Raw genomic sequence first — 23,082 nt, 5'->3', positions numbered from 1 at the left:
ATGTTAATAGAAACAAATAAGAATTGTTTTTTGATTAAGGCCAAAACCTCCATGGATAAAAAGATAACTTTCTAATGCTATTCCTGACTATCACAGCTCAGTAGTTAATAATACTCTTAACTTCCTGTTCCAACACAGAAACGCTCTCAGCCAAAAGTTTTCATAATAGTTCTGATTTGTAAGTTCTACTGATTTAAAGAGTAATAATAATTGTTCAGTTGTTTCTTTGCTGTAGGAATGCTCCTTGACAGTAAATCATACACTATTGGAGAGCTTGTTTATTTCCCTTCAAATGGTGCCACATTAGTAAAGAAATGTTCATTTGAAGGTTGAGCAGCAGTGTAGAGCAGATGACTTGTGTCAATGAAAAATATTGAATCCTCTCAGCCAAGGATCCATGAAACTATTTTCACAGTGTTTTATTAGCGAACCCATAGAGTGTATGCACTTAGTCAAATTTTATAGTTTTACTTTTCTCTCTAACCGATTCTGAACCCTTCATGTCTCATTACTGTTTGGGTTTTTTTGTATCTGTTCATTCATCTGTGTTGTACTGTACTGTACTATAATTTTGCCACACTACTCCATGAAGCTGGAAAATACACAAATGATCCTCAAATTGTGTCTGGATTGTTGGCAGGATTCACGCTTGGAGGCCGTTTTGATCCCATTCTTTATTCATGGCAGAATTGTGAAAAGGTCGACTGCCTTGGATGAGAACCAACCCAGCACATGGGTTGCATCAGGAAGCTACACTGTTAGCATTACACAAGGTAGTTCTGTAAGCTAACCAATGGCGACGTCATAACTCTGTGGTTTATTTCTTAGAATACCATCCTGATGTTTGCTGGACATTTTTGCCTTCACAGTAAAGCTAAGCTTTCTCTTTGGCGTTTCAGCTGTAGTATCCTTAGCAGCTAACGCCATGCATGGCTGTGGTCAGGCAAAGCAATAAAGGCCGCACGCTTTTCTTTAACAGCAATCCTTGCGAATGTAGCAAGACAGTATAGAGTACACCTGGCTCTCTGTATTGCAATCAGTTAATCAAATATTAGTTTTGTTGTTTCCCAGCTGAAACACTGACTGGAATTAAGCTAGCTGCCCAGTTTTGTTCTGGTGTCTGGACATAGTATGGAACTTTTTTATATACATTATGACGCTTTGAAAGCCAAAACGGTTCTTTGCCATCAGTCATTACACATCTATCACGTCAGATTTTTAAAAAAGTAAAGCATGCATAAAAATGTTGTTCAATCAATTTAAGATCAAATATGGTTTGTTGCTTTTCTTAAATCACTCATTTTTAGTCAGACTGACCTTTTTTTCCTTTAAGATCACTTATGAGTATCAAAATAATTTCCATTTTCTAAATAGCAGAATAAGAAGAGATGTTTTTTCATATAAATGTTTTACTATTTTCTTCAAAGTTCAGACCTTTACATACATCAAGATGTCTTTAAATAATTTGGGAAGGCTACATGATGATGTTCTACGTCTTTGTATGCTGCCCTACTGGATACAAAGTTTTGCATGTATTTTAAGGTAACACCTTTGACATTATGCAGAAATCAAAAGACAAAATTGAGAACTATATGAATCAATCCCAGAGCAGGAGAGAAAGACAACGTGAAGATGAATTTGATAAACACAAAAGAAACATCGAAAGCCAGAATAGTTTGCAAATGCACTCAGGGAAAAGATATCTTAATTTTTTGAACATAATTTCCTGTGGCCTGATAAAACTTAGACTGAAGTGTTTGACCATAATGACCACTACTGCATTTGTTTTCCCTTCTTTGTAGCATGGAGTCTGGCGAAAGTATCATGTGAATGTTTTGCTGCAGGAGGGACTGGTTCAAAACTAAAACACATTCTTTCATTATTTTGGCATTTTGTAATTAGAAATAATTTATGTAACTGACTGACATCAAACTGAAAAAAATAGTCTAATTTTCACAAAACATCAAAAAAGATATGTGGATTTTTGTTATTTTTGTTGTTTGATATATCTGCTTGCTCAGAGTTGGCTCTTCGATGCAGGTTTATGATAACTATTAATATAATAAAAGGTTATATCTTTTTAGAAGGAGAGCATATATTTGTTTTTAGCTTTATGTTTTCTAGTTTCTTATTAAGCAGAGCTTCAATGTTCCTCCTGATGAATGTCGTCTGGATAAAAGTATCTGATGTCGAGATTGAGAATGTTAAATGAACAAAAAGAACAAACATAAAATAATTAACACGCTGAAGTGAATAACTGCAAATATATATAAAAAAAATTCCATCTCAGCTCTGAATGAATAAATAAAACAGGATTTCAGATGTCCACTCATTTTAATTAGACTTTAAAACATGTCAGACAGTGAAAGTCATGAATGTTAAGCCACAGATATATCAGTGCGGTCTACAAATGTTAGAGGATTTTATTACTTTTTAAAAAGCCAATGTTTGCACATAGACCCTGATCATTTTCTGGAGCTGGTTCTGCTATTTACGGTGATACAATCCCAGTAAGACGTTAACCAACACTGACACTGAAAACCATCTTTGTGACAAATGTAAAACCTTATCCATTACATCGACAACATTGTCGTCATGCCGTTTATTAAAATAACGTAAGCTTCCATAAACACACACAAGCTGTAATAGCAGTTGTGATGGGGAGCTTTCGGAGACTCCAGCCCCACAAATACACTCATTTGTCAGACTTATGATGGAACAAGTTGCGCGAGTGAACAGCATGGTGGAGTGTGGGTTTTTAGTTAAATCCTACTGCCAGTTTTTATCCGCAGTTATCCCCGTGAGTTAAATTTGGTTTTAGCGAGCAGCTCGGAAAAACAAGCAGCCAAACTGCCTGATGTCGACCATGGTTTTCTCATCTTCACAAGCCACGAACAGATGAGATGTAAACAACAGATGACGTGGGCACTGATGCTGTGGATTGAAAGACCACAAACCAAAAACTTGAATGACGTAAATGTGATCTCCTTATCGCTGGAGGTTTTAAATATAGACTATGTGGATCTGAAAATGCAGAAAATTTCCCCTCCAAAGTGTCCAGGCTTGATCATTTGGCACTTTTTTGTTATTAGAAATGTGGTTAGTTTTCTAAAAAAAAAAAAAAAGAACTATTAGCAAAAGTCTGTATTTGACATGTTGGGCTCATTACTGTCATTCTATCCTGGTGCTGCAAGTGCTGGCTACAGGGAATTAATAATGGTCATATAAAGTGCTCGCAGGCAAAGCAGGTGTACCTATAGCCACTGTCTCACATGTAACCATTAGTACATTTTGTCTTTTGGCTTCCTCTTTATGCCTCAAGGACATAACACCACTAACTTGCTGCGGGAATCTATTTATATCTATATATATCTATAAATATCTATATATATCTATCTATATAGATATATATATATATATAGGTCAGAATCTGGTCAAAATGTGTACTTCTATTTTAAAAGAAGTTAACAGAAAACACCAAAAAGATCTAGAAATCATATAATCAACGCCACTGCAGTATCTAGCAACACTGAAAATCTTTCAGCTTTTCAAATAGCCATTTGATCTTTGTTTTGTTTTTTCTCAAGAGTTCTATATAACAACATAAATCTCTCGTTACAAACTCACAGCCACTGGCAGAGAGGATTTAATCCCTTGCAAATATGAAATGGGGCATCTGTGACTTTCAATCCGTGTAGCTGTTATGAAGAAGGCTGTGTAAATAAAACTGTAAGTAACAGCTTATGAGTTAAAAATCTGTTTGGGTAAACAGATAAATCATTCTGACTGTTCAAATGTGTCCATTGAAGACTATTAAATTAGCTCTTTGAACTAAAAAAAAAGTGAAATTATATTAACTCTTTCTTGGAACGCTGTCAGACATTTTCATGCACAGTATTACAAAACATATAACATCTTGACTGTTATGAACTTTTTCTGTTTATGTTGGCTAGGATTACCAGAACATTTTTTCCTTACTTTCTGCAAATTCTGAACTTTACTCTAAGGCCATTAGAGTATATATCCATACCTGACAGTCTGTTAGACTTGGTTCGATTGGGACCAAAGTTGCAACATTTCTTAGATTTTCAGCTGCTGCAGATCATGTTTACACTATGCTGTTAGGGTTAGAAAAGCCTGTTCCCCTCCTTGCCTGTGGGGGCACTGCACCAAGAACCACTGAAGGAAATAATACCAAAACCTTTGTAGAAGACACTGAACGCAAACAAATAAAAATAAAGTATTATTAAATTTTAGCAGTTGTAGAATTTCTCTTTTGTCTTTGACAAAAGACCATGAACCATTTCTCCCACTAGCATTAAATACACATTTTTGATTTACCCACAATGCCATGCACTATTTTCCATTTTCTGCTTTTGGAATGGTCTCCGCTCCACTTGGTGTTCACATGTGCATTTGAACTACATCAGGGGTCACGTCTGCATCAAACTGGACTTTCTCAGAAAATGAGCCAGAGTTCCATTAAAGCAAACTAAACCAGAGTGGTGTGGATTTTGAGAAATTCCTATCTCTACCAAGAGGGGCCAAATTGGGTATCTTCCTAGAGCTACCGAGAGAGGGCCAAACTGGGTTATTAGCATCCAAATGTGGCCAAACTGACGACTCTGAATGGTCTAATTAGCATCCCTGTAGATGAGCAGGGGGGAGGAGAGCCAAACTCACTACATCAACTTTCACGCTCAATACACAGCAGTTAAAGTCACCTTCTCCCCACTCCCCAATTCAACATTTAGGCGTATGCTCACATTTTATACATATAAAAATGACTGCAAACAGACGTGCAATTGCACTGTTTCTCTTAATTTTAAAACATTTCAGTGGATAATTATGTAAATGGAATAGAAGATAATTTATTTTTAAGATTTTTTACTCAATTTTTACCATTTGCTTGTGAAAAAGGCAGAATTTTGTGTTTCATAGACTCAAGTGTGCTCACCAAAGTGTTTAATGTAAACATTTTCATCAAATCCAAGGTTCTTTATTGCATTTACATTTTTATCAACCCTGATGGAATTGAGTTACAGAGACCAATACCTTTACCCAAACAATTCAGAAATGTTCTTCTGACATTTTTACTGTACCAGCTTACATCTTATTCAGGCCCAAAAACTGGATACAGTTATCTGTCGATGATAGGCAGAATGTATCTTAGGGAGAATTTAAAGTTCAACACAGGGCTAACACAGAAACACACCAAGATGGTTACTTAGATGTACTAAAACAAGGTATTTTGAATATTATTAATATTTATGCTTTAGCACTGCTAGAGGAAGTCCAAACACTAGGGCACGAGAGAACGCAAACTCTACAGAATAAATCCAAGGCTACGATTCAAACTGGAGATCTTTTTTTCCAAGGAGACATTGGTAATTACCACACCGCTGTGCTGCTTCTGTGTAACTTTGTATTTACTGATATTGTACATGAAAAATGTTTGAAATGTATCTTTGTTCAATGCATTTGTGATTTTGTTTTCACAAGTGAATTGGATAAAATACACAGCAATCTTCAGCATAAGATAGCTCATCTTCTCCACAAGTTGAAAAAAATTGCATTTCCTTTCCCACTTATAACACATTGGCATGTGATGTACAAGATATTGAGAGTGGATTTGCACACATCTGCCACAGGTTCCCAGAGTTTCAGGAGAATTGGGGTAAATTCACACCAGCCCTCTTTAGCCCACGTTAATACTCTTTTTCATTTGCCTAGAAAATTTGGTTGATTTAGGGAGGTGTGAATGTATACTCAAACTCTAATGCGGACCAAAGAAGTGAACTCTGGTCCTCCTAAAAGCCTAGGTCTCGGTTCAGCTGAAGTGAACTGTAGTGCGGTTTGAATGTATACGTGAATGCCAAGTGGTCCTGAGACCGCTCCAAAAGCAGGAAACGCACTACAGCAGAGGGTACTTGTGTGAAAAACAACATTCTCCATAGTTTGATGCCTCATCCCCGACTCATGCTGAGCAGATTTTGTTGAACAGTGTTTGCTTTTTCACATTTACCCAAAGACAAAATAAACATCCAACAACAGCTAAAATCTCAGGCCACCCCACTTTTGCTTACATTTTTAAGAATCAAGTTGTGCTTAGTGTCTTGTTCAGATTTTGTTCTGTCATTTCCTTCAGTGATTCTTAGTGCAGCATTTTCACAGGCAAGAGGATAAACAAGTTGCTAATGGGGTTTCATTTGTTTAACACAATGCAGTGTGAAAGCATATCTTATCAACTTAAAATGTAACAGATGTTACAATTTTGAATGTAATGATTATCATGACATGTAAACAAAAACAGAGTCACGTCAGATTTTAGCAGTTGTATGACTTCATTTTTATCTTTGGCAAAAGACTACCAGCAATTCCTCCCGCTAGCGCAAGACATGCACATTTGCTTTGGTTTATTTATCCAGAATGCTTTGACCTACAATTCACGTTTTGCTTTTGGAATGGTATTCACTTTGCTTGGCACATACTTATGCATTCAAACCACACCTAATAACCCTGGTTATTAGGTAGACCAGAGTTTGCTTTTCGATTTCTTTATGGTTCCATGTCATAAATGCCAGGGGTTATTTCTGTGTTTTTTATAGAGATAAGAATAACATTGATGCTGTGTAAAAGATCGACAGCTTGTTGAGTATTTAAACCTACAAAACCAACAGCTGAAGAGGCAGTCAACAGACGGGGGTGAGGATGCATGCAGTGTGATAGGCTTAGACGTTGACAATTGTTGAAAGGATGTAGATGACCTGCATGGAACAAGTACTCTTAGTTTTCCTGCTAATTACTCTCTGATTCCAACTGAACACACCTGGAAGATGGCAGCTAACATCCTTTCATCGACATCATTAAATTGACTTTTCACCATAGTGTGCTGTGAAACCCCAGTCCTCTATTGCAATTTCAGAGAAGAAATTATAGAAAAGACCATAACCATCCACCAGTCACTACAACAGCTTATTACTAAATAATTAATATAGGCTAGTGGACAGACATTTCTGCCTATAGTACACATTTAAAATCAATTAAATGGTGCAGTTGTTGTTGCTTGTTAGGTTAACAACTGACCTAACAAAACGTATGTAGTAGATCATGAACAGTTTATTAGCTGATAATTTAACCACCAAGAAAAGACATCTGGATAGGATGAAGAGGACCTCTGAATATCAAGTCTTGCCACAGATTCTCTTAGGGCTAGACAACTAACAATATATGTCGTAATAGACACATGATCAATATTTATAGATGATATGTTTGATAGAATATTCAATAATTTCACTTAACTCCAATCCAAAGCCACGCAGCATTCTAGGGGATGTAAGCAGAGGAAAGACTTTAGCTGTTCAAAGTCTCACGGCCAGCTTAGCAAGGTTTGTGGCATTAGCTAACTCACGCACTCTTTGGTTACCTAGCAATAACCTGTTGAGTAACATGTGCAGCAACAGTTTAAGCTTCCCCCACTGTGCCTCATTACTGCTTAAAAATAAACAACAGCGGCGTGGAGTGAAAATTGTGGATGAAACAGGAAAGGTCATGCCGCCAGTTTGGCACTATGTCAGATATCTAACATAACATGCAGTATATCTAACATATACTGCATTCAACCCAAATGCAGTATATCTTGAAATATACTGCATTTGGGTTGAAGCAGCCGATACCACAGAAAGGATTGCACAGAAAAAGCATTAGCAATTAGCATCCCTGTAGATGAGCAGGGGGGAGGAGAGCCAAACTCACTACATCAACTTTCACGCTGATTGTCCTTGGAACAGGATAGTAATGGCCTTATTTACATAACAAAGGCGCCTCTTCACACCCTCTCTTGGAGGGCCAAACTGGCCCCTCTCTGGTACCTGGACGAAGATTCCCATTTTGGGAATCTTTGGTAGTTCTAGTGTAAACAAGTTGGAATCTTTTAGTATTTATAAATCAGATATATCAGCTCTATAACGTTTTATCCTTTCAAGGAGTCATGTAGTCATCACTGTGACTGACAGTTTGACCATCTGAGGAGATCGCTGAGCATTTTCCTCAGGTTTCTCTTTCCACTCTTAGAAATCGTGTGTTTCAGCATTTTTCCCTGCTCCACATTAAAACATGTCTGACAGCAGTTTCTGCAGATGCAGTGATTTTCTATCCCTCCTTTGTTACTTCATCCTTGTCCTTTCTTCCAATTACATGAAAACATCACAAATGCATACAAAACCAGAGTGCAACTGTGCCTCAACAAATTTTAGTTTATTATGTATTATCCTAGCTTTTTTCCTCTTTTCCCTTTCCCAGTTTGCCCATCTCAGTTCCTTCTTTCTTCTGCTTTCTTCTCCTAAGAACTCCCTCTCCCAAAACAATAATAACAAGCTTAGTGATTCAGCTCGCTGACCGGCTCATGCGCCAGAAGAAACTGAATCCCACAGCTCAACACCGACAGATAATCCTCTCTGCAAAGCCAGCCTTGCCCCTTCTGGAACAATGCTTTCATTTACACCAGAGTGACCATAAGCACAGTGCAGGAACAGGCTGAAAGGAAGGAGAGATTGAGTGAAATGCATGTAAAAAAAAAAACTGCAGCAAGTTTAGTATAAAGAATATTTTTCAGGAGAAGTTTGCATAAATGCCAAGAAAGAAAAAGTTCTTGGTCACAACTTGCATGATCGCTGCTTAAATTTGAGTCTCTGCGTTGCTTCCCAGTCTTTCTGCCCAGAAACTAGCTGAAGTCTGAGCTTGAAAACGATCACGCATCCGTAGAAAAGCACAAAATGTGACTATGGCACCCCGGAAAGCTCGCGGCTGGGCTTTCATCGTCAACCTCCGGCGGCTACATGCCAAGACAAACAACAGCAGCTGTGAGGCCAAAACAAGAGGATGTGTTATTAGGCTGCTCTTCGAAGCCGTAGCTACTGGCTGGACTTTTGTCAGATCACACCGGGGCGCAGGCGACCCTGGTGGTTAGGTCGCTCTGAGGCCTTATCAAACAGAAATCTGTCAGGAGAAGAATACTCACAAAAAGGAGTAAAAATAAACTCTTCCTCGTGCCTTCAGACACAAGCCAATGACTGATTGGAACATTACAGGTCAATGCTTTATTATTAATACAATTAGGTGACCTTGCACAAGTCATACCCATCACACACCTTTAGTTAAAGGTACTGCTTGTGGAACTTATGCTACATACTAAAAACAGCATAGATATCAAGAGGAAGAAAAAGGACACAAGGTATTATAAAAGAACATTCCAAGCTTCGAACACAGACCAAAAACCTGCCAAATAGAGATGCAAAAAATTAATCAACTTACGAATAATTGTCTATTAATGGTTTATTAAATTTAAACGAGTTCCAGTGTGTTTAATTGACATCTGATTAATCTTCTTTCAGTGTTGTAGTTTGGCCACTATCCAGAAGAGGGCGCCGCTGATCATCCAGTTGATACAGAATTAAAGATGGCGGCGGCACACCAGAAAGGGAAATACAAATTGTACGGTTCGCTTTGGAATCGATTCAATCATTTTGTTGTGTTCACACGTCTCAGTGAGGGTCAAAAGTACATGTGCATTCAACAACATGCTAAAGTCACAACGCCATCTCATGGCCTGGCATAACAACTACAGCTGACTCAAGGTGTCTGCAGTGTTACCTAAACGTGGAACTTTTTCCGAATCAACATCCAAAAATACAGGCTGTTCCCAGAAAGAGGGCCCATGTAAACGGAGCCAGAGTTTGTGGGGATCAGTGATAGTTATAGACTTTAGTGGAAGGAAGGACCTATGAAAACGCTGTTTTGTGCACTTATAATGTTGCAGGTAGAGCTGCATGTCAACCCTGTGGGACACATCCAACCCACAGATTTAATTTTAAACATCTAATTTTGATTGTCCAGCTGTACCTTAAAGGGGAAAATAATCTGAAACTACTTTCTAATCTATTCCATGGTTTGGCCATTAGAAAGGATTCCAGGTGTGAAAAATGGTACAAATGTTGTTGTGTTTTTATGTTCTTTCTACAAGAACAAGAGTTTTATAAATAGACAGGAATCCTTTTGGCTCCCAGTGTTGTCCAAATTTTTTGTTTTGGCCCCCTTTTAGTTTTACATTCCTCGTTTATATCAAAGCATATTCACATGCTAGAATTGCCTAGTCAAAGACACACCATCCAATCTGAACTTGAGTCAAAAAACAAAATAAAACAGTTTTTAGGTGTGATAAATCTAGTAGAGACATAACAGAGTTGGAGCTGAAATCAGAACAGAAGTTTCTACAAGGTACTGACTTGGGGAGGCTCAAAACAAACACATGCCACACTTAAGTTTTTCATTTTTTAAAGTGTTAAAAAAACATGCATCTTATCTCATCAAATTCACACCTATGTGCTTTTCTGTGTTGGTCTATAACACAAATGTATGTTACAATTGATGGTTGTAATGTGAACGTAAAAATAAAAAATGAATACTCTGCTCCAGCCAGATAAATTCTACCATCTCCAATCATTTTGTGTTTTCATCCTTAAACACTGTTGGGTATTTTGTTTGTTTTTGTTTGTCTCAGATTTCGGTACATTTGCCCTGGGCCCTTTAGAATGAACTCTCACCAGAAGCCTGAAAACATCTTTCTTTGAGATGCAGACTCTTCTCTCTCCACCTTTGTGCAACTCTCACATCAGAAATCTGCTCTGACCTGGTGAATAAAAGATGACTGCTGTTCTTCCATCGCCTCTGATAGACATGAACTAAAGAAAGTCTTGCTATAGCTTAGGCTTTCTGCAACTTTTATTTGAACCTGTGGCCAAGAGAACCTCAGTGATGCCTCCATTTATTACGGAGCAAGCGTAAGTGCTTAAAATTCATGTTTTTTATTCATTCACCGCCCTGACAGCGTGCGTTTTAAAGTCAAATCGAGGTAGGAAACACCTGCCGAGAGCTCACTGATTAGGGAAGTGGCCAGAGGCTGCAGGAGTCGCAGCCTACAAAGACTGGCAGCAGGTCCATCTGTACTCGGCGCTGCCTCTGCAGCCTAATGGGAAATGTGTGTAATGCGGGCCTTAACGCTTAATGCCAATTAGGATCATACATAATCCGGTGACAGCCTGTCACTTGACAGGGCTGGTCAGGGGGAAATCTTTGTGCTTGGGAAAAGGTCGGCTCAGGATTTGGCCGTTTGCTAAAATCAAAATCCCAACGCTGCTAAATACTCCGTTACGGGAATCAGAGGCACCAACATGCCTTCCACTGAGGAAGCGGAGCCTGGGGACTCTGGGTTGGGCTCTCCAATCTCTGGGGGCGAGGTCGCCGAGGTGGTTAAAAAGCTCCGCGGTGGCAAGGCCCCGGGGGTGGATGAGATCCGCCCGGAGTTCCTTAAGGCTCTGGATGTTGTAGGGTTGTGTTGGTTGACGCGACTCTGCAATATCGCATGGACATCGGGGACAGTTCCCCTGGATTGGCAGACTGGGGTGGTGGTCCCCCTGTTCAAAAAGGGGGACCGGAGGGTGTGCTCCAATTATAGAGGGGTCACACTCTTAAGCCTCCCTGGCAAGGTCTATTCAGGGGTCCTGGAGAGGAGGGTCCGTCGGATAGTCGAACCTCGGATTCAGGAAGAGCAGTGTGGTTTTCGTCCTGGTCGTGGAACACTGGACCAGCTCTACACCCTCGGCAGGGTCCTGGAGGGTGCATGGGAGTTCGCCCAACCAGTCTACATGTGTTTTGTGGACTTGGAGAAGGCGTTCGACCGTGTCCCTCGGGGAGCCCTGTGGGGGGTTCTCCGGGAGTATGGGGTACCGGGCCCTTTGATACGGGCTGTCAGGTCCCTGTATGACCGGTGTCAGAGTCTGGTCCGCATTGCCGGCAGTAAGTCGGGCTCGTTTCCGGTGAGAGTTGGACTCCGCCAGGGCTGCCCTTTGTCACCGATTCTGTTCATCACTTTCATGGACAGAATTTCTAGGCGCAGCCAAGGTGTTGAGGGGATCCGATTTGGTGGCCTCAGGATCTCATCTCTGCTTTTCGCAGACGATGTGGTCCTTTTGGCTTCATCAGATCGTGATCTGCAGCTCTCGCTGGATCGGTTCGCAGCCGAGTGTGAAGCGGCCGGGATGGGGATCAGTGCCTCCAAATCCGAGGCCATGGTCTTGAGCCGGAAAAGGGTAGAGTGCCTTCTCCGGGTCAGGGGGGGTGTCCTGCCCCAAGTGGAGGAGTTTAAGTATCTCGGGATCTTGTTCACGAATGGGGGAAGAAGGGAGCGGAAGATCGACAGGCGGATTGGCGCAGCGTCTGCTGTCAAGCGGGCGCTGTACCGGTCCGTCATGGTGAAGAGAGAGCTGAGCCAAAAAGCGAAGCTCTCGATTTACCGGTCGATCTACGTTCCCACCCTCATCTATGGTCATGAGCTTTGGGTCATGACCGAAAGAACGAGATTGCGGATACAAGCGGCCGAAATGGGCTTTCTCCGTAGGGTGGCTGGGCTCTCCCTTAGAGATAGGGTGAGAAGCTCAGTCATCCGGGAGGGACTCAGAGTAGAGCCGCTGCTCCTTCACATCGAGAGGAGCCAGTTGAGGTGGCTCGGGCATCTGGTCAGGATGCCTCCTGGACGCCTCCCTGGTGAGGTGTTCCGGGCACGTCCCACCGGGAGGAGGCCCCGGGGAAGACCCAGGACACGCTGGAGGGACTATGTCTCTCGGCTGGCCTGGGAACGCCTCGGGATTCCCCCGGAGGAGCTGGAAGAAGTGGCTGGGGAGAGGGAAGTCTGGGCCTCCCTTCTGAAGCTGCTACCCCCGCGACCCGACCTCGGATAAGCGGAAGAAGATGGATGGATGGATGGATGGATGGATGGGAATCAGAGGCAAAAACAATCTCGCTCTTGTTTCGCCTGCTGCAGTGTTATTACTGATGCTGCTATTTTGATGCATTTATGTGGCTCGGTGGGTCACTTGCATTCAGAGCCAGCAGTGTTTTAATAGAGCACAGCGAGGAGTTGGAAGGAAAGCTTTCATTGCAGGAGTAAACATCTGGTTTGGTCTGCAGATATAATGGTCTGCAACATCTGCAACCCAGTAAATCAGTTTTTGACAGAAACTGCTTTTACCATTGGCTTTCACAAGTATGGGATATTTGACTTTAAGTTAAAATCCCCTGAGTGCTCCCACAGAAAATAAGCAATATGAGTCCTGACAATGATTATGACTGTAAAATCATTGCAGTTTGACCAAATGAGCTTCAGGAGAAAGAACAACAAATGTTCTAGTGGGAACCAAAGCTTTTCTGTAAGGACCAGGTGTTTGCTGTAACACTACAACCTTGATTATGTGGATTAAAATTTGTCTTGAATATTTTAATCATTGTTTTGGTGACTTCCTTCATGCAACCTGATGAGTTTATGGCTATTTACATGAACTTTGTCTTCCTATTAGTGAGCATAAAGATTCAGGCTGAATCTAGTCTGAAGGAGCTGAGTGGGGGAGGGCGTGTCTGTGAGGGAGGAGCTTCATTCTGGAAGGCGGGGCTATGTCCACCCAGGCGTTTTGCACAAGTGAATGGTCGCCATGGAGATAAGAGATTTAAAAAAAAATGCATCAAGGAATCAGAGCAAAACTCCAGGTATGTTTTTGATGAAGGAATAACAACAAAATTATGTACAGATCAAAAAAATGTTATATGATACTGCCCCACTAACAAGCTGCAGAAAGGAGTGAGTAGTATTTAGTAGAGAGTGTTTCCTGAAAAATCCTCGTTTTTTTCAGCTAAATTCTAACATGTGTTGTACGATGGGGGCCCACAAGGAGAACCACAACCCAGGCTAGGCTAAACGGCTCTTATTGACAAATATGTGCAAGTTGGTCAGCAACAGGGTTTCTAATCAGACTTTGTAAAGGAGATGGACTGGTAAGTAACTGCCAGACGAATCGGGAAGAAGTGCGTAATCAGAAAGAGGATGATTACCTGACAGAGGTGGTTTCCCTGGTGACCCTCTTTGGAGATTTGGACCTTGATTAATGTGGAGCCTCTGGGCATGGCGGTGACACGTGTGACCCATAAATGGAGGCCTGTAAGTCCTCGACGCAGCTCCTGGTGAACCTCCAGGACTTCATTGTGAGACACACAGGGGAGCTCCTCCTCCGCTCCAAGGCTGAAGTAATTCAGGACTTCAGAGTGAACTCCTGCTCACTCTGTGGTGTAGTAGAGCAGCACAGGAAGAGACAGCTGGAGGTTCCTGTGGGAGCCATAGCATTTATTATCCACTCTATCACATACAGGTGTCACTGTTCAATATCAGCTGATATTTTTCTCTGAAAAAACAGTTACAGACTGCTTTGCTACTTCTCCATTCAGAAACAACACGCCTGCCTGCTTGCTGACTTTTCCTGTCTGGCCGCTATCAAATAAAGGCAACCAGAGCAAAAGAAAAAAAGTGGAGCCTCGTGGTTGTAACAGGATTGGTTAATATCCTTTTCTTTTACCGGGGACTATATCACCCACAGGACCATCTAGAGGTAAAACCACTATATATGCTGGAAACCAGTAATGTAGTAATCCAGTGATTGGATCTCACCATAGTGTAAGGGGGGGTGATGGCTTGGTCTAATCCAGTGGCACCCAAAGTGGGTCCTGGGGGGCCGGCATTCTGCATGTTTTAGTTCTCTCCCTGGTTTAACACACCTGGATCAAATGATGGCTCATTAGAGGCCTAAGAAGAACACTGACCTGCTGAGGAGGTTGTTTGGAAAGAACTGGAAAGGGTAATGGGGAGTTTAGTAACTATGGATAATTTATAGGGAAGCATCGATCACGACATAATTCAAGCCCTTATTAAATATTTAAAAGATACAAAATTAGCTGAGAGGATTTAGTATGTATGTGTGTGAGTGTATAAGTGTGCATATAATTTAGTAAATTTTTATTTTTTTTTATTTGAAAATGTATAGTAAAAAATTAATTTCTGAAGTTACATCTCTGTCCAGTTGATGGCGGTAATGCGCAAAGTGTGTAAACTGCCATAAAACGCAACAGAAGAAGAAGAAGAGGAGGTTGTTACTACCACCAGAGAGAGAATGATAACATACAGATGCCAGCCCTCCAGGACCCAGTGTGGGCACCACTGATCTAATCTAAAGCTCAGCCGTCAGGTAAACAGACCATATTGGTAACAGGGCAGATCCAAAAACAAACTAGGGAAGTAATCAGGGTTCTGGTACATAGAGCAGACATGTGGCATTCAAAGGTCAGGAGGCAGAAAACAGGTCAGGCAATTGATCAGGAATACAAACATGGCCTGATTGAAAGCTGGACTAAGTATTAACAGCAGAACGTCTCACACTGACTGAGTGGAGAGCAGGAGTTTATATAGACAGCAGCACAGGTGGGAGCAATCAGCAGCCAACAGGAGCAGAGGCAGGTGAGAGCAATGAATTAATGAATTAAGGAGGCGCAGCAGCAACATGATACAGACTGAGCAAATTCCAAACTCTTACTGAGAGTCTGGGGCGTGATTCGAAAGTGAAGCATCGAGAGTTAAAGAATGAAATGAAGTTAATTAAAAATAAAAAAAACACAATGGATGAAAATATTAGTCTCTCAATATACATCCAGTAACATACGCAGAAGGTCTTCCTAAAAAAACACACACTGTACCTTTCAGGGTTTTGATAATGATAAAGTTAGGAATGTATTATTTACTAGCACTAACCAAGTTTATTGATACTTTGAGTCTGTCTGCCATGTAAAATCAGTGGTGGAATGTAGCAACGTACAGGTACTGTGTTATATCTTAGATTAAGAATCTGTACTTTCTACTCCAATACATTTTGACAATATTGCATCGCATGTTACATCCATGTCATATTGCATATTTTCAACTGTTTAGTAGTTTGAAAGTAATCCATTCAAGTTAATCTGTTCAAAGAACAACTTTCAGGTCCACGTTTTGAAATTTGAATACTAGTAAATCCAAGTATTCTTGACTCATTAGAAAGATTAAATATACAGGACTTTTTTTAACTGTGGATTCAATGACAAAACAGAAAAACAGGCACAACATTTTTTGTACCTATTACTTGTCAGTTGTGTCTGATGTCCCTTTTTTCAGGCAGACAACTTTTAATTGAATGTGTTTACTGCAGTAAAAATAACACATTGGTTTTGATTTATTTATTCTCTCATCAAAAGCAAACCTGGAGTTTTGCTTTGATTCTTTCATGCATGTCTAGGAAATCCTTTAATCTCCATGCCAACCGTTCAGCTGCGGAAAACATCGGGGTGAATCTAGCCCCGCCTTCGAGGTGCAGCTCCCTCTTCCAGTTACTGAGGTGCCACCTCACAGAGCTGCTCTTCCCCAGACTCCCTCACTCAGCTCCGTCAGACTAGCCTGCAGCAATTAGCAAAAACCTGGAGAAACTACACATCAGCTGAGATCATTATGCAAGTTACTTCTCAGTGAAACACTGATAAAAATTTTATTAAAGAGTCAATACAGGAACAATGTTGTGATGACTTTCTGAAGGCAGAGATTCAAAAAGAGTAGGAGATTTTTTAAAGAGACAGAGGCCCAATTTCAAGCCATTACATTAAAAAGTCAAATTTCTTTTAAGCCATATTTCTTCCTCCCTTCTGATTTCTTTCCATATTTTCTGTGAAGCATTTTTAGAAAAACAATATAACAAATTTCCTTGATTGTGCTATAAAATGGCACTATGGGCCTGAAAATGCATAGTACTAAAAATAAAAATTTTTATAAAAACTTAAAAAGGCATAATCAAAGGGTTAATCTTTCTTATTTTAGATAGTGGCTTTTAACTCTGCCTGTCATACCAGATTGTATAATTCATTCTTTAATTCAATTTTCCTTTGGGATCAATAAAGTATTTTTAAATATGAAGTAAATTGAATTTGAAATCCTGATGCACAAAATCACAAGTCCAGTAATCACACAAGTAATCTGTGAGGGCAAACACAATAAGAACAAGCATTACCTGCGGGACACTACTGATTGAACAAAAAAGACCAAAGCAAATATACATACAATATATATGCACACATACATACATAAATATACATACAACACAATAAAGACCATTTGCTTTAGGGAAGACATTCAACTTTCAATGCTTTAAGCATTTTTAAAAGCAAGTACTTTCATTTAGTGCATTTTGTCTCTTGGTACTTTTACTTGGATAAGGTGTTGGAGTACTTTCTCCTCCTCTGCATAAAATGCTAATAAGATACTTTTATTTCTGAATAAATGGTCTAATTAAGGAAATATTAAAGGAACAATAAGATACACAAAATGCCAGACAACTTAATTTACTCTAATGCACAACCAGATTATTCCACGCTCCAGTTTGGATCCAGTTGCTATGCGAGTCGTCACATTTTTCCACTGATGTTCTTTCGCTTTTCTCATCTGTACCTGCAGCCACTGAGTCCATTAGAAAGAAGGGGTTATCCATGCTCACACATGGACACATAAAGCTTTGAAAAGGTGAGTCACAGTTATGGTTTGTGTGTCCCCATCTGTCAATCAAGTCTCCATTAGTGGCTACTTGGCTGGGTGGCTTGGGGTCCATTGCTGTGGACATGGATAGAAAATGACGGATGTGTGTGCCTCTCTCTCTTCCTCTCTCTATCTCTCTTTCTTCCAGCGTTTGGGCCTGTGGGGGTGTGCGTGCATGTGTGTGACTGTGTTAGACCTTTCGATGCTCACACAGAAGGCACAAGGCCAAAGTCGCCCATGCACCGCTCTGGTGACAGAGTTTCACACACACACAAAAAAGTGTGGGTTTGAGACACTTTTCCTCATTTTCTTATCAGTTGAGCTGGTGTGCCACACAGCGTCACCCCGAGCGGCTTCACATTCCCGCTGAATTCAGATGCAAAGTGTAAATCGAATTTCATTCTGGTGACTCAAAGCGTTCTAAGTGTCTGCGTGTGCGTCCCTTGTTGCCAGCCGGGAGGCAGGTCATCGTGAATCACGTCAGAGCAAATCTGCTGCTAAAAGGAACTCTCTGCTCTGAATGGAAAGTCAAACACACACACACACACCCTCACACAAAGTTGCCAGTGGCTGGTTTGTTGCCAGCAGTAGTGAATCACAGCGGTCATCGCTTGGTGTTTCATATGTGGAGCATGACAGACACAGATTAGTGGCGCGCGGTTGTATAGCTGGCATCTGCTGTTCCCTCCCATGGTCCTCTGGGTTTCCTGCTTCACCTCCCTTTGGGTGTCACTACTACTCCTCCTCCTGTTGTTTCTCCTGCATCACCTCTTCTTTCTCTTCTTCAGCTTTCCTTTTACTCAAATTTTTCTTTCCAATCAGATGCATAGAAACTCTATGCATCTGATTTTAACAAGTTCTTTGACAAGTTAGAATAGATTCATGTTCTATACAAAACATTTTCATTAATTTTTTTTGCGCAAAATCATTCTTAGATCATGAGATTTCAGTCTGCTCAGTTCTGCCTTTTTTCAGCTCCTTTCAGAATGAACTGTTTTAGGACTTCTGTCACTTTAAATCTAAATGAGCCTCCAACTCAACATTTACCCTGCAAACAGTTATACAGCCAGACACCTTTGAAAGGCATTAGTAGAGGCTCCTGCACAGCCAGTGGTTCCTGTCAACAACAAAACAGCACAAGCAGCAGCTAAACCAGCTGACCAAAGATGCTGGAACTCTGTTTGGGTTGCTAGGCAACAGGCTGGGCTGGGTTGCTAGCTAACACCAAAAACAACTTAACATATATCCAAAAAAAGGCTGGGTGGTTTTGTTTTAAGCACTTGGGTTGTTTTTAGAAGCAGTTGAGACCCAAATGGAATTACAAACACAAGCAAAAAGGAAGTTTTCCTTTAATAGTTCTCCTTTAAAGACGGTCTAAAATCTCCAAAGCTCACTGAGAACTGCAGAAGAGTTTCATCCTGGGGTCACTCAGTCTCCAACTATTAGATGCTAGCACAGTATGGCAGTCATGGCTTACTGGAGAGAGGAGTAGTCTTGCAAAACCACCTGTCAATGTACCCCTGGGCAAGGCACTTAACCCCGGGTTGCCTACCGGTCTGCCTGTCGGTGTTTGAATGTGTAAGTTTGTGAGTGTGGTTGAGTGGAAGCCACATTCCCAAACACAAAACAATAATAATACAACAAATAATGTAAAACTATATTACTAAAATCCCACATGAATTAGTTTGTTCATGTGATAAGTCATTAAAAATAACGTCTCCATCGTCCTCCAGCTACTTCCTGTCGTCTTCGTCGTGGTTTACTGCAGTGGCAGCATCCGGTTGTTGATCATGTGACTCATGTGATGCAGAAAAAGTGTTTCCATTGCAATATGGTGAAATAAACCAATTTTGATACGGCTGAAAAACCACCTCATGCTAGCGCCTCCTACAGAGGTCAAAGGTCATGCTTTCTGTATCCTTCAACCACATGAAATGTTAAAGGAGACAACTAAGTGCTCCAGTGTTGGTAAGAAGAAGCACAAAGTAATGAAAGGAGAAGTCCTTGTAAATGTTCCACAACTAATTTTTATACAACCACAACCTTTCTCTCTCTCAGCTTTTTACCTCTACATAAAAACTGCTGTTAGAATGTTTCATCATTTTTTCTTGTTTTGTTGCTTTTTATCTTTACTTCTATGTAATCCCTTCATACTCAATTCATTTTTCACCTTCTTTACTCTTGAGTGCATAAACAACAGATGAATTACTGGTTCACATCTCCTACATTAAAACAATGAGAGTTCAATTGGAAAGAAAATAAACCTTACTCAAATCCATGCTAAAAGCCGTTTCTGGATATCATATTGTCAACATAACTTTATATTCACTGTATATTCACAGTTTATGATTCACAATTTAAAAATGTGTGTTTAGTTTTTGCAGTAATTATTGTCCATAAAAAAGGCTGTTCTGTGAAAATGATCAGGTAGTAATTACCTCCCAGATTCTTATGAAAACTCTTCTCTCCAATGAACTTTGGACGTTTTTAACCTTACTGTCCATCCACATTTGAAGAGAATCTTTGGAAACATGTAATAAAGCTGATAATTTAATAATTGTTAAAAAGTTAAGGCCTGTGTAACTCCTGCAGGTCATAAACCTGTTACATTACATTACATTACATGATCATAACATAATCACGATTCCAGCACCACTGAGTGATTGAACTACAAAACGCTCTTCACATCAATTAAACACTGCATCCATGAAATCATTCATTTAAACATATCTAATTAAATAAACAATATTGTAAAACTGATTTTTTTTTCCACAACAAATAATTCACTAATTGGCTCTTATAATTCCTTATTAATGAAAGGGACCATACATAATGAATAATAAGAGTATTCCATCCGCTGTGTGTTTGATGAGCAAGAAATGTGCAAAAACTGCAAAAATACATGATTTTGTATTATTTTATATTCAAATTAGAATGCAAAGTTGTTAAGTTATTTTACTGACTGTTGTTACATTATTGGTCTCTACACCCTTCTAAGAATTATCTTAAACAATTTACATGATTGGTTAGGAAAAATGAATTTAAAAAATGTACAGGTTTCTCCTACCGTATCAGAACGGACCCAGCGTATGCACAGCTTCATAATCTAAAAACGTCCATTATGATTTGCAAAATGCACTGAGAATTAATGGGGTTTTACTAAGAGGACCCATGTCTGCATAAACATTGTGTGTTTTTTTATGAATTTACACATGAATCTGACCCTTGACCTTGCCCTGCTCCCAGTCTCTTTGAAGCATCTCATTTGCTTTGTTCTGCTTATTTTTTTTACGTTTTGCATGAATTTTACATGTTCACCTCCTCTTTAGTTATTCCTTTTCTTCTTTTCATCTCCTTCTGTGATTTTTTTTGTCTTTCCTGCGCCTCATATTTACTGCATTCCCCGCGCTCTCCATTACATTTGTTCTTAGCTTGTATTTACTCTCAGTTATTACTTCTGCTCTTCTGTTTTTAATTTCCAACTCCCAGCTCTCCGCAACTCCCGTTTTATGTTTTGTCTCTCAATCCATCATTCCGTTTTCTTCTTTGTCATTTTTATCTTCATTTCCAACAAATGAACAAAAAAATGTAATATTTGTATACATGTAATCTTTTCTCTGCCATTTTTTTCCAGCATCATTTGTTCATTTGTTCTTTCTTTACCTTTCTATATTTCACTGAAGGGTTCCCATTTCATTTCTTCAGCCTCTCCTGTTATTGGTCCATCCTACCTCCAGCTTTCATATTCTCAGTCTCATTGCATGTAAGTGAACAGAGGGGATTTTTTTTACAGTACGTCCCACAATTTTATGATGCTGCGTGAACAAACATGAAGAGTTTATGAAAACTCCAGTGAAAATCTTGCATACAAATAAAAATAACAGATCAATTCACAGATTATGTTTTTGTGATTGTGAAAAAATAGATTAATGTATACCACTTTTTAAATATTTCACATTGAAATATGTCACATTTATGAAACAGTGTAGCTCTGTTTGCTCCCTTCAGGCCTGCACTGAGGCTCATGTGTGAGCTGGAAAGTGAAGCCAAGGCTGCCATCTATTGTTCCCACACTAACAGCCTGCACAGCACAGCTTTAACACAGTGGAGCCACATTCAAGGCCAAAGCCTAATTATTAACTCGATCATCTGCAGCATCTTGCAGAAATATTTATGTAATGTGAGTGGAAGGGAAATGATAGATGATTTTCAAAATTATTTTTACATGTAATAATCCCCAAAATGTGACATGCATCAACTTATTTTATTTTATCTTTTTACAGTAAACCCCCAAATAAAATTCAGAGCAACAAATTACCTTTAGGTCACTTAATTGGTAAAGTAAGTCCACCTGTGTGTAATTTAATCAATATCAATACAGCTCATGGGCGTAGGTTTGGGTATGGACGGTCGTGACATGTCACGACCAATATTCAAGGGATATAAAATAGTCCCGACCAATTTTTGCCATATTAATTAAAAAAAAAAAACATGTATTTTTTAACAAAAACAAAATAAATAAACGAAAATCTACATTGATTAGTTTAATATTTCAATATACTACGCAGTGGTAGCATTCATTTTAAAATTCGCTGTTATGAACTATGACGACCCATGCCGCTATTGGCTCAAAGAACGTGGATCTACGTTCTTTGATTGGCTGCAACAGGCGGCGGCCAGCTGGCCACACGCGGAACGGAAGCTTGGTCCATGGTGCTGACAGTGAACGCGTCTCCTTCTGAGTTTGACATTTATTATGAGTCTCCGAGACCATGTTGCCACCCAAAAAAGAAAAGGACGACAGACATTAGAAGTTATTTCGCTACCTCAGCTGTAAGTACAGTGAGGGGACCCATAAGTTAGATATCTATCACGCAACGCATTTGTTGTAAAGTCCGGTGTTTAGTAAGGTCAGCACTGAATGTGAGGTAGAATAGGTCTGTTAATTATGTAATACTTTTTCACATAGGATGCTCAGACAGCAAAGCAAGGGGCAGAGCAGAACGATGGAGAGATGGCTGGAGCTTCAGGGCTCCAGGTGAGGTGTTGGATCTTTTTCCTGAAGTGCAAGAAGTCATTTTTTTTGTCAGTAAGTTGTAAGGTCCCACCAAAACTTAGACCAAACCTACGCCCTTGATACAGCTGCTCAGAGTTTCCTTTATTTAAAAATTCCAAGTAAGAAGCATTGTTGAGGGAAAGCTTTAATTTGACACAAATCATGAAAGGAAAACAGTAAACACATATAAGAAGTTGCTTTGGTAAGATGTAACCAATATTTGACATTTATGGAAAACACTGTGATAGAAAAAAAACACTTTAAATCACCGTAAAAAAAAACATGTCCACAGTTGATGGTGGCAGAATCATGCTGCTGGGAATCCGTTTTGCACTTGTTTAACTTCACAAGAATACCAGACAACCCCCAAAGGTTATAGGTTATAGGTTGCACCTATAAATCTATCTAGTTTATAGGTGTAACTAGATAACGTGGAGACGTTTAAGGGGTGTAAATATTTATGCAGAAATCGCGCTGTAATAGGAGGGTTGTTATATAAAAATTGACTTAAAATGGAGCTTAACATCATGGTCTAATGGTG

The 23,082-nt window shown here is 39.9% G+C and overlaps 1 long non-coding RNA gene across 1 annotated transcript; it reads left to right on the top strand.

Moving 5' to 3' along the window:
• The first annotated feature begins 10,101 nt into the window (after nt 1–10,101).
• Nucleotides 10,102–22,522, top strand: LOC114146790 (uncharacterized). The gene is made up of 3 exons (XR_003595966.1): nt 10,102–10,112; nt 19,379–19,387; nt 22,455–22,522. It is a non-coding gene; the product is annotated as an uncharacterized LOC114146790 (long non-coding RNA).
• The last annotated feature ends 560 nt before the right edge of the window (nt 22,523–23,082 follow it).

Source organism: Xiphophorus couchianus, chromosome 1, assembly GCF_001444195.1.
Source record: "Xiphophorus couchianus chromosome 1, X_couchianus-1.0, whole genome shotgun sequence".
Taxonomy (NCBI): Eukaryota; Metazoa; Chordata; class Actinopteri; order Cyprinodontiformes; family Poeciliidae; genus Xiphophorus; species Xiphophorus couchianus.
The sequence above is the reverse complement of the archived record's forward strand: the minus strand, read 5'-3'. Positions and strand labels throughout refer to the sequence as shown.